Source organism: Lygodium microphyllum, chromosome 2 (assembly GCF_053477565.2).
Source record: "Lygodium microphyllum isolate KBCC chromosome 2, Lygodium_microphyllum_v1.1.10, whole genome shotgun sequence".
NCBI lineage: Eukaryota > Viridiplantae > Streptophyta > Polypodiopsida > Schizaeales > Lygodiaceae > Lygodium > Lygodium microphyllum.
The window spans coordinates 115,533,507-115,546,600 of NC_141136.1; positions in this window are offsets into that span (position 1 = coordinate 115,533,507).

The following is a 13,094-nucleotide window of genomic DNA, read 5'->3' on the forward strand; positions in this document are numbered from 1 at the left end:
GATATGCACTGCAGTAGTAACTACCTTAGCCCAAAAGTGTTGTGGTAAGCCAACTTGGCTAAGCATGCTACGGACCCTTTCCTGAATGGTCATGTTCATACGCTCAACCATACCATTCTAGGGAGGGGTGTAAGGGGCGATCAACTAACACTTAATACCCTGCTCATCACAAAACTACGCATTTCAGCCTATTCCCAGACTGGTTCTCTACTAATGCAAGCCAACGTTGAAATGTGTCTAAGACATCGGATTTTCGCTTTATAGGATAAGCCCAAACCTTACATGAGTAATCATCTATGAAAGTAACAAAGTACTTTGCCCCACCAAGTGATTGACAGGGCATGGGTCCACATACATCTAAGTGCACAAGAGCCAAGGGCTCACCCATGTGTTTCTTACTAGACTTTTGATGGGTATTTCTAGTCTGCCTGCCATACAAACAATGATCACAAGAATCAAAATGTGAAGAGTCAAAAGGCGAAAGATACTGCAAAACACGGAGCATTTTCATTTCTTTAAGAGACATATGCCCCAAACGAGCATGCCAAAAGGATACATGGAGAATAGAACCCACATACAAAACATGATCCAATGTAGCTCCAGATACAAGTAAGGGATAGAGGCTACCAGACTTGGCACCTCTTGCAAGCGCAAGCCTGCCACGAGTAATCTTCCATGCAAAGTCTCCAAAAGACACAAAATACCCTGCATCATCAAGCTGTCCATCTGACATAAGGCTACGAGTCAACGCAAGTACATGGCATACTGTCTTTTCTTATTTCTCTCTCACTAGGGCAGATTCACCTTTAAGTGGGAGGTTGTTGGGGATAAAGGTGCCTCCGCCCAGCCACCCATGTATTACTACACTAATAGTACCCGCCACTGCACACTGCAGGTGGCGAGTGCCCATCACAATCACTTATTCTTTATTCTTTTAGTGACAATTTGAATAAAGGAAGGCCCAACCGCACATTGTGGTTGTTGGAGTTCCCACTTTTGAGTCTCTCTCTTGGCTCTTGCTCTCCATCCGCCATAGCTCTCACTACCAAGCTTCTTCCTCCTGGGTTCCATTTCCCTTTCAATCTCAACATAATTGAATGCTAAATGAGGAATACATGCTCAATAAATCATGTACATGACATTCGAGCATCCAAGATACATGAAGTACATAGCTAGGAGCATAAAACTTAAAATCTTTAAGCCTGTAAGTGAATTATCATTGTAGAAACTAACCAAAACTCATTAAGACATGTAATTGAGCTCAATGCAAAGCTCAAGGCATTCCATAAGCATATCTAAGTGTGTAGAATCAATGTCATACATCAAAAACTTGGAGGATATCCTCACAGATTGCAGGAATTGTCCTTTTTAGACAAGACTTGTATCTCAGTTAAAATGCGAATATAAAGTTTACTTCTAAGGAACCTGTGTGAACTATTTTCATGTCAGTGCCATAAGTTACATGAATGAATCTTGTTCCCTAAAAAGGCTTAATTAAGGAAGTTGATTTTAAATGTCACACATAAATGTGATAGGACCTAATTAGACAACTAAAGAACATCTATTGAGGGAAGCGAGGTGGTGGAACCCTTGATGGGTCTGTCTTATGGCAAGGTGGTCCCAGAAAACTGGGAGGCTTCTCACAAGGTTTTACGAACGATTGTCCCTGAGAAATTATTAGGACAGAACCCCGATCCATGCCGTTTTAGGGGACCAAAATGGGACTACGGGCAGAGAGGTTGAGCGGCACATCCCTCTCGTTTCCCATTCTCTTTGAACCAAGTGCGACATGGGTCTGCTTCGGCTTGGGTACCTTTTCGTAAAGTAGGATCTCCAAAACCGTACACTAGAATGCTGTCAAGAGACCTTGACCACTAGGAACACAGATTTTAGGTTGATCCCAGTGGGTTTGGCCGTGAACGTTCTGTTGCAAGGCAGACTCGAGAAACCCTAGACGACAAACCCTGTAAAATTCCATGGGAGTATCGAGTGGCATCGCTTAGATTCGTCTCTCGATGGACCACTAAAAAAGTACTTGGACAGCCGATAGGTGGGCATGCTATAGTTCATATTAGAACCAACTAATAAAATAATCAAGATAAGAAGGAGTAAAACAGGAAGAGTAAAGTGATGTTTCGCTAGAAAATATTTTTGTTTCCTTTTACTCACTTTTGGATTGTTGTTGCTTCCAAACTTACGAGGCATGGAGCAAGTTCCTCATATTTCATATCATGTTCGGGATGGCTATGAACCATCGACATGATGGGGATCCTGGATTGGCTCTACAACCCTTCACCGTTGTATCGAAAAGACATTGGACTTGGAGTGCAGGTTATTGTTACATGGATGCCAATTGGCTTGCCTATCTTCAAAACAATCTGAAGAGGTTAAAATGGTTGGAGGACTTGAAGATTATCAAGTTATTCATCTTCCATGAGGCACGTATGAACTCGATCCTACACATCAAACCCTAGCAGATAGAATAGACTCGCTACATCTATGAGGAGGTGGTCAAAGTCTTGACAACGAATAGAATTAAAGTAATGGGAAGAAACGAATGTCATGGCTATCAAAAATGGGGATTTCCTGAACTTCCCATGACTTACCGCTTCCTGAGAATCCATTCACCAAATCCATATTACTATTCTGTCCCTGTAGCTGAATCCAATAGGGAATTACTAACCTAGTGTTGATGTTTCTCTTGAAAGAAAATCATCCCAACCAACCCCTATCTATCCCTGAATAATTGTTCTTGAGGCTTATGCTTCTTTATGGATAAATAAGAATTTTATGATTATTTGATTCGTTGCATAGTATTGATAAAAAATAATATGTGCACTGTGATAAGTTGTGAAGAGATATGTAAACGTAATCCTACCATGAAAATTTGAATTGAAACCAGATACAACCCCAAATGTAGAATCAGAATTTTGCTCCCGCACTAAGCCTAGCAAAGGCACAAGAGAAGAACTTTCTTCTCAAACAAATTAAACCACCAGAATTTGATAGGAAAGGGAAGACTGTTGAAGCCAATGCCAAAATATGGATTGAATCCATGGAAGATTACTTTAGTGCAGCAAGAACAACACCCACAAACCAGGCTATGATTCCTAGCTCAAACTCATCGGTGAAGCTAGGCTCTGGTGGAAGTAATGGTGTAAAGACCAAGCAATCACGGAAAGCACAATAACTTGGGATAAGCTAAAGGAAGCAGTGCAAGGAAGATACATGCCACATGCATACATACTCAAAAGATGAATGAGTTCTTTAAGCTGAAATAGTTAGGCCTATCTATGGAGGTGTACTACTCGAGATTTGTCTCCTTGTTAAAATACGCCCTAACAATGAGTATTCCCCAACAAGTCTCAAAGTTTTGTGAGCCCATCAATGAACACTCAGTTGGAATCAATGCATCCTTCATATTTTCAAGATGCATTGATAAGAGCACGACCTATTGCCCAAGAAGCCAAAGTCCAAGAATAATAGACCCTGGTCTCATAAAGACCAGAATCCAAGGATGTTGAAAGCTCAATTTAAAAGGGCGCAAGGATAGAGTCAAGACCAACATAAGAAGTCGAGGGCAAATGAAATTAGTTACTTTGTCCCCACTCAAAGAAATGACCAAAATCTACTATGTTTTCACTGCAATGAACCTGGGTACTTCAAAAGGGAATGTCCCAAACTTGGCGAAGATCATCATCAAGGAAAATTCAGCAGCCAAGCCAAGGCTACCCGTGGCCACCACGGTCATGCAGTAATGGGAAGGGCAAAAACTTCCAATACCACCATTAAGGAAATCAACGAAGAAGAAGACCCATCCATGGAAGTTGAGATTTGAGAGGGCATCAGTTCATGCCACTCTCCATAAAAAGGGCCCAAATCGTCAATTTTCGGTGATCCAAACACCATTGGATTACCAAGGTAAGAAATTCAAAACCCTAATTAACTATGGCAACACTCACTCATTCATTTTACCAACTTGTGCGAGAAGGCTAGGGATAGCCACTGTAACTACACCTACTTTGCTTGTCGAACTAGCAAATGGGCAAGAAATTACTTGCACTAGACAATCTGCTAAGGTGGAATTTCTACTCAAAAATGAGCCCACATTTGTTAAGTTCAGGGTAACGAATCTAGGAGTCCATGAGTGCCTACTCAGAATGGATTGGCTAGTCCCCAATGATGCTCACATCCATTGTGAGAAGGACCAAGTCTCCTTTTGAAATCCTAAAGGTGAGCTAGCTACAACTCAAGGAGAAGCAGATAAACCAAAGATCTAGCTAGCCAAGGCAGCGTGAATAGCTCAAGGAATAAGGAAAGGATTACCCATCTATCTGATCAAGCTAAACAAGCCAAAACAGGTAGAGGACTCCAATGAAGAACCATCATGGCTAAAAGAGTACGCAGATGTATTCCTGGAAGAATTGACAGAATTACCAATGCCTAGGGAAGTGGATCTTGAGATTAAGTTGATACCAGGTGCTGCACCAGTTGCAAAAAGACCCTACAAGATGTCCATTCCTAAAGCTATCGAGTCAAAAGAACAACTCAAACAACTATTGGACCAAGGGTACATATGCCCTAGTAGTTCTCCTTGGGGGGCTCCAGTCCTAAAGCTATCGAGTCAAAAGAACAACTCAAATAACTATTGGACCAAGGGTACATATGCCCTAGTAGTTCTCCTTGGGGGGCTCCAGTCCAAAAGCTATCGAGTCAAAAGAACAACTCAAACAACTATTGGACCAAGGGTACATATGCCCTAGTAGTTCTCCTTGGGGGGCTTCAGTCTTATTCCAAAAGAAGAAGGATGGTACACTTCACCTTTGCATCGACTATAGAGGCCTAAACCAAGTGACCATCAAGAATAAATATCCTATCCCAAGGATAGATGAGTTACTTGATCAACTGCAGGAAGCAAAAATCTTCTCCAAAATTGATTTGAGATTAGGATACTACCAAATTCGCATCAAGGATGAGGATATTCCTAAAACGGCATTCAATACTAGATATGGTCATTTTGAATTCACAGTAATGTCCTTTGGATTGACTAATGCCCTTGCCACATTTAATAGGCTAATGCATGACATTTTTAGACCATATCTTGAGGATTTTGTACTTGTCTTCTTTGACAACCCCTTGGTTTATTCCAAGGAAGAGGAGGATCATGAATCCCAAGTTCGCATCGTCCTTGAGACCATGAGGACACACAAGCTCTATGCTAAGAAGAAAACGTGTGCCTTCCTCAAAAGGCAAATCGAATATCTGGGGTTTATTGTGTTAGAAAGAAGAAGGAATCTCTGTAGACCCTACAAAGGTTAAGGATGTCCAAGAGTGGCCTCCACCAACCATTGTCAAAGAAGTGCGTAGTTTTCTTGGATTAACAGGTTGGTACAAGATCTTCATTAGGGACTATGCCTTAATCGCAACACCCCTCACAAATCTTCTAGAAAAGCAATTTGCTAGAGTGTGGATGTCCACTGAACAATTGAGTTTTGATCAAGTCAAGCATAGCTTAGTGATAACACCAATTCTAAAACTCCCTAATTTGAGCAAGGAACTTGAAGTTGTCATGGATGCTAGCTCGCTTGCACTAGGTTGTGTACTAATGCAAGAAGGTCATCCTATAGCATATTCTTCAAGGAAGCTAAAAACTCATGATAAGAATTATGCCACTCATGACCTGGAGCTACTAGCAGTTATTCATGCTCTCAAACTTTGGCGACACTATTTGCTTGGCAACAAGTTCTCTTTAGTCACAGACATAAGAGCCTCAAATGGATCTTCACACAAGCCGACCTCAACATGAGGCAATGACGTTGGATTGAGGTTGTGCAAGAATATGACTTTGAGATCAGGTATCGACCTGGTAAAGAGAATGTGGTCTCACTGATGCCTTAAGTCGCAAGGCATTCCTCAAATCTCTTATTATGGAGGAACCCTCAAAGGTGAAAGCATTAACAGCAATGGTATCAATGCCTACCAATCCTATCCTTGAACTAGCTAAGGGAGAAGCTAGCCATGACCCAGAACATTTGAAGATGATAGAGGAGATTTTGGAAAATGACCAAAACCCTAGATGTAAGGTCAAGTACTAAGAATTCTCTATCAATGAGAGACTTGTCTATTTTAGGACAAGATTATGCATACCCTCAAGCAAGGAACTCAAACAGAGAATACTCTCGGAAGCACATGACTCCCCTTTTTCAAGTCATCTCGAATATATCAAGACCCTCAACACGGTCAGAAAGAGTTACCATTGGGAAAGGCTTAAGGGAGATGTACTCGAATATGTCACAAAATGTTTGTCTTGCCAACACATTAAGGCAAAGCATGTCATGATGCTTGGGAAGCTACAACCTCTTGACATTCCTCAAATGAAGTGGGAATTTATCAGCATGGACTTTGTTATTGGGTTATCTACAGTTCAAGGAGGATACAATTCAATTATGGTAATAGTAGATATGCTCACCAAGGTTTGTCAAGATTGTGGGAGAGAAGGAAGGAGTCTCGCTTGAAGCTTTCTTGCTTGCACAATGGGGGAAGACACACAAGGGTGGAGGCTGAAAACAGTTTTCCTCTTCTTAGTTGTGTAAGCCAAAAGAACTCTAGTACAAAGAAATAGAAGAACCCTCTATATGGGTCTCAAACCAAACTCAACTAACTAAGGTTGCATACTAACTGAGCCACAAACTAGAGTAGATAAGGATAGCTATCATGTAGCTATTATTCATGGGCGGTGTACCAACCGCATCTGCAACTAACACGTCGGTGACATAAATGCACAACGGTCACCCTGGCGTATCACGAGTGGAGCTCGATATCTCAACACTCCCCCTCGAGCTCAATCCCAATTCCTGCACACCAAGCAGGTCTCTGAACTTGCGCAACTTCTCTGCGCCCAATGCCTTCGTGAATATGTCAGCTACCTGATCCTCTATGCTGACATAAACTAGATCAATAAGACCTAGTAAAACCCTCTCTCGCACATAGTGATAATGCACTTCAATGTGCTTTGTTCTAGCATGATAGACTGGGTTATTTGCCAAGTGTATACTACTCATGTTGTCACAATAAATGACAACTGGCCCATCTGTAGACTGATGCATATCATAAAGTAGCTTATGCAACCAAGCTACCTCACATGCAGCCATTGCTGCACCCCTGTACTCAGCCTCTGTGCTCGACAAGGCAACTGTAGGCTGTTTCTTGCTGCTCCAAGTGACTGCAGCACTCCCAAAAGAGAACACATATCCACTGGTAGATCGTCTATCAGAAATGCTACCAGCCCAATCAGCATCAGTGTATCCATGCAACTGTATCTGAACCCCAGTCTCATAAAATAGTCCATACTGCAATGTGGACTTCACATACCTGAGTATGCGTCTAGCTGCATCCAAATGCGGTTTCCTTGGAGCCTGCATAAACTGACTTACCAATCCAACAGCATAGCTCAAATCTGGCCTGGTAATAGTCATATAAATCAAACTTCCTACTATGCGTCTGTACATAGTAGGGTCTTCTAGAAGCTCACCTGCATCTGTGCTCAACTTCACATTCTGCTCCAAAGGAACTGAAATAGGCTTACAGCCTGTCATCCCATATTTGGACAGCATGTCCAATCCATACTGCCTCTGCAAGAGCTGTATCCCACTTGGTGATCTAATCACCTCAATGCCCAAGAAATAACGCAGCTCTCCCAAATCCTTCATCTCAAACTTCTACTTCAATAGCATTTTCACATGAAGGATATCTTCATCACTGTCACCTGTCATAATCAAATCATCAACATAAATGACAAGCAGCATAATACCTTTCTCTGTTTTTCTCACATAAAGTGAGAAATCTGCCTTGGAAATCTGAAAGCCAATAGTGACAAGATACTGTCCTATCTTGTCAGACCATGCTCTAGGTGCTTGCTTCAAGCCATACAAAGCTTTCTTCAACCTGCAAACAAACTCAGGATGAACAGCATGCACATAACCTGGTGGCTGCTCCATATAGACCTCTTCTTGCAAATCACCATGCAAGAATGCATTCTTTACATCCATCTGATGTAAAGACCATCCCTTTGATGCAGCCATAGCAATGACTGCTCTTACGGTTGCCATCCTTGCAACCGGACTGAATGTTTCTTCATAGTCAATGCCATATGTTTGTGCATACCCCTTGACTACTAATCTTGCCTTGTATCTATTCACAGAACCATCTGCATTGTGCTTCACCTTATAAACCCACTTACAGCCAATTGCATTCTTACCTTTAGGCAAAGGTACTAACTCCCATGTAGCATTTGCTTCCAAGGCATCCATTTCTTCATCCATGGCTTTCTTCCATTTTTCTTTTCCCATGGCTTCCTCAAAAGAAGTGGGTTCTGGTTCTTGTATCATTTTAACCATATATGCATAGTGAATGGCTGTAAATCCATCATATTTCAGCCTATCCACAGGATACCTAGCTCTCGTAGACCTGCGCAAAGTAGGTTCACTCCCAGGCGCTCTCAAAACATCCCTGGTCTTCCTTACTCCAGGTGTAACAATAGAAGGAATACCAAACTCATCATCAATGCTCTGTTCTGAGCCACTGGATTCACCATCCACATAAGAGTGACCTGCATTCACATCAAACATGGGCTGATCAACCTTCTCTTTTCCTTTTCGTGATACCTGCATACCACTATCTGCATTGCTTTGAGAAGAATCTCCTGATCTCAATCTGCCTGTCCATGGCGAAGAATGTGAACCACTACTAGAGGACGCTCCAGGTCCACTAATATTTTGTGACTGCTGCTGTGAATTTTGTGCAGCATTACCATTTTGTGCATCTACATCATCAATCACATTTACTGGTTTATACCAGCTACTCATCTCATCAAAAACAACATCTCTGCTCACTGTAAACTTACGAGTAGAAGGATTATAGCATCTATACCCTTTTTGCTGCAGAGAGTAACCAATAAAGATGCACTTCTCAGCTTTTGGATCCAACTTGGATCTCAACTCATCTGGCACATGTACATAGGCAATGCAACCAAAAATTTTCAAATGAGAAATATCTGGTTTCCTACCAGTATACCTCTCCTCTGGAGTCATTCCATGTATTGCTGCAGTGGGAGTCCTGTTCATTATGTAGACTGCTGTAGCAACTGCTTCAGCCCAATAAAAATCTGGCAAGTCTTTTTCATTGAGCATGGCACGAGATACCTCTCCAATATGCCTGTTTTTCCTTTCTGCAATTCCATTTTGTTGTGGGGTATAACTGCATGAATATTGCTGCTTTATGCCATGCTCCTGCAAAAACTTTGCAAACTCATTTGAGAGGTACTCTCCCCCTCCATCTGACCTTAGGCATTTTATCTGCAGACCTGTTTCTTTTTCAGCCATAGCTTTCAGGGTTTTGAAATGCCCAAAAACTTCACTTTTCTTTTTCATAAAATACACCCAAACTTTTCTGCTATAGTCATCAATAAAAGTGACAAAATAATGACAGCCTCCAAGAGATGCAGCTTTAGTAGTCCACACATCAGAGTGGATTAATTCCAATGGCTTCTCACTCTCTTGAACATGTCTAGGAAATGGTTTCCTTGCCTGTTTTCCAAACTGACAGGCTTCACATACCTTATGCATTTCTGCAACCTTGAATTTCGGCAAACCTGCAACAATATTTTGGGCCTGCATTGATTTAAGTCGCTGTACATTAACATGACCAATGCGTTTATGCCAGATATCAATATCTGCAACTACACCGGTCCCATGTGCAAACATTGCTGCACTCAATTCAGACATGTCTGCATCCAATGTAAACATTCTGCCCTTCTTCTTTCCTTTTGCTATCAAGCGACCTTTATTTTTCATATCCTCAACAAAGCATCCATGAGGATTAAATCTGACCTGCAAGCCCTGTTCAACCATTTGACCAACTGAAACCAGATTCTTGGTGATATTCGGGACATGAAATACATCGGACAGGTATTTCTTTTTCCCACCCTGCATAGACAAGGGAATTTTTCCAATCTGCACAATAGGATGTGCAGTATCATCACCAGTCTCCACAAATCCTGGTTTTTCCATTTTCCTTGCATCCTCCATCCATTCTGCATGACCTGTCATGTGGTTTGATGCACCTGAGTCAACATACCATACATCATTGCTTTCTTCTGCACTTGTCACAGAATTGTTCATGTGCTGCACCATGAACAAATACTCATTTCTGTCATCACCCTGTCTGCTAGAAGAAGCATAATTCCCTTGTTGGAGTTTTCCATTCATGATGTCATTCTGCTTTTTATAGCAGTCTTTAGCCATATGACCCATTTTACCACAGTAGTAGCATTCAACATTACTGTTTGCATTTTGACCTCTTTGCCATCCACCACGACCTCTTTGGCTCCCCCTGCCTCTAGAGTTACCACGTCCTCCTCCATAGGACTGGTTTTCTTGAGTTTGCTGCATATTCTGATTTCTACCACGGCCTCCAAATCGGCCTCCTCTACCTCTGCCTCTACCTCTTCCAGCATTTGAGTAGAAGACAGCTTCTTTTGAAGTTCCTCCTGAAGAAGATGCACCACCATTTCTCTGCTCCTCAGAAATTAGAAGAGCAATCAACTCCTCAAAATCAGGAAATCTTTCACGAACTGAAATGGATGTACGAAACTGTGCATAATCCTTTCCTAGACCATTCAAGGTCACGGAAACTAAATCATCATCTTCCACTGGCGACCCAATGGAAGCAAGTGCATCTGCAATCTTCTTCACCTTCATGTGGTAGTCATTGATGCTCATACTTTCTCTTTGCACGTTATGCAACTCTTGCTTGAGCTGCATTTTCCTGGCTTGTGTATTTGTGCTATACATTTTTGACAGAGTATCCCATGCCTCCTTTGGCGTACTTGCATCCTGAATATGCACAATCATAGAGTCTGAAATACTGATAGACAGCCAGTACATAACTTTCCTGGCTCTCTCATGCCATGCTTTGAATGCCTGCATTTGCTGTTGATTGGGAACATCAGGAAGAACTGGTTCTTCTTCATTTCCTGCAACAAATTCCCAATATCCTTTTCCCATAAGGAAATTCGTCATTCTAAACTTCCATGCTTGGAAGTTGTTCTTGTCAAGCTTTTCAGTGACAATCTGTGAAAGAGAATCAGACGCCATTACAGAACACTGCAAAAAATTCTGTCACTGCAAAAAACACAGCTTCACCCTCACAAGGGCAAATCTGCAAAACTGGCGAAAGTGGTATTTGACCACACAGTCACTTCCTAGTGACGATTTTGCATCAACAGGCAACAGGGATGATTCTGTAACTCCCAATGTCTCTGCACATAAGCATACGATGCAATTTCTACAGTAACTTTTCACCGACCTGTAGAACAGTGGCTGCGCAGCATAAAACTGGGCTTTTTTCTGAGTGCGTGCAGAAAACTTCCGCCTCCAAAACAGGCCCCGAAATGGCCTCAAATAAAAAAAACAAGGTCGCCAAGGGCTAAAGCCCTTTCCCGCAGCATATACTGCCCTCTTGTTTCACCGCGAAGGGCGTCTCAACCTGAGACAATGCACTCCTGCACTTTCCGGCTGTGCTACCTGCAGAGATCTGCTCCCAAAACAGAAAATGAAAGCAACACTGCTCCTCTTACCAGAACACCGTGAGCTTGGCTTGCTTTCTTGAGCTCCTTACCACGAACAAGGCTCTGATACCATGTCAAGATTGTGGGAGAGAAGGAAGGAGTCTCACTTGAAGCTTTCTTGCTTGCACAATGGGGGAAGACACACAAGGGTGGAGGCTGAAAACAGTTTTCCTCTTCTTAGTTGTGTAAGCCAAAAGAACTCTAGTACAAAGAAATAGAAGAACCCTCTATATGGGTCTCAAACCAAACTCAACTAACTAAGGTTGCATACTAACTGAGCCACAAACTAGAGTAGATAAGGATAGCTATCATGTAGCTATTATTCATGGGCGGTGTACCAACCGCATCTGCAACTAACACGTCGGTGACATAAATGCACAACGGTCACCCTGGCGTATCACGAGTGGAGCTCGATATCTCAACAGGTTGCACATCCATTCTAGTCGAGACGAACTATAAAGCTTTAGATATTGCCAAATTATTCATCAAGGAGATATTCAGACTCCATGGGTTGCCCAGAAAGATCGCTAGTGATAGCGACTCCCTCTTCACATCTCACTTCTAGAGAGGGATATTCGATGCCATCGAAACTCAACTCTATCTCAGTATAGCCTATCACCTTTAAACTAGTGGCCAAACAGAGAGAGTCAACCAAGTCATTGAAGATATCCTTAGAGCATATTGCAGTCGCAAACCCAAGAAGTGGATCCAATATCTACCATTGGTAGAGTTCGCCTATAATGCTTCCTACCAACAAAGCATTAAAATGACACCTTTTCAAGCATTGTATGGGCATGATTGGCATACTCCATTGGATTTTTAAAATCCTACCTTGAGTGTAGAAGCTTCCAAGAAAATGCTTGAGGAAATGGATGATCAGGTCAAGGCCATCAGACAAGACATTAGAGCCACCAAGGATAGGCAAAAAGCCTATGCAAATCCAAATTGACAAGAGCGACTCTTCAATGAAGGAGATATGGAATTTATTCGTGTATGACCCAAGAAGAGTTCCTTGTTATTGGGAGAATTTAAGAAACTAAATCCAAGGTATTGCAGACCCTACAGGATCCTCAAGTGCTTAGGGCCCAATGCCTACAAACTCCAACTTCCTGAGAATGTAAAGGTTCACAATGTTTTTCATGTTAGCTTATTAAAGAAATATGTATCTAATCCTAGCCATGTACTCAATGATCAACAAGTTGTAATGTCAAGCCAAAGATTCCTTGAGCTCTGGTGTCCAGATAGAATCCTAGACATTCAGAAAAAGCGATTGAGAAGTAGAACTCTCAGAGAGTACCTCATCCAGTGGAAGGACTATCCAGAAGAAGATGCCACATGGATTGATGAGAGTACTCTCTCCCAACAATACCCCCAATTCCTTTCGAGATAAGGACATCTCAATCCCTTAAGGGCAGAAGGATGTAATATCCCCGTGATCCGTAAGACCCCCCCCAATAATTAAACGTTT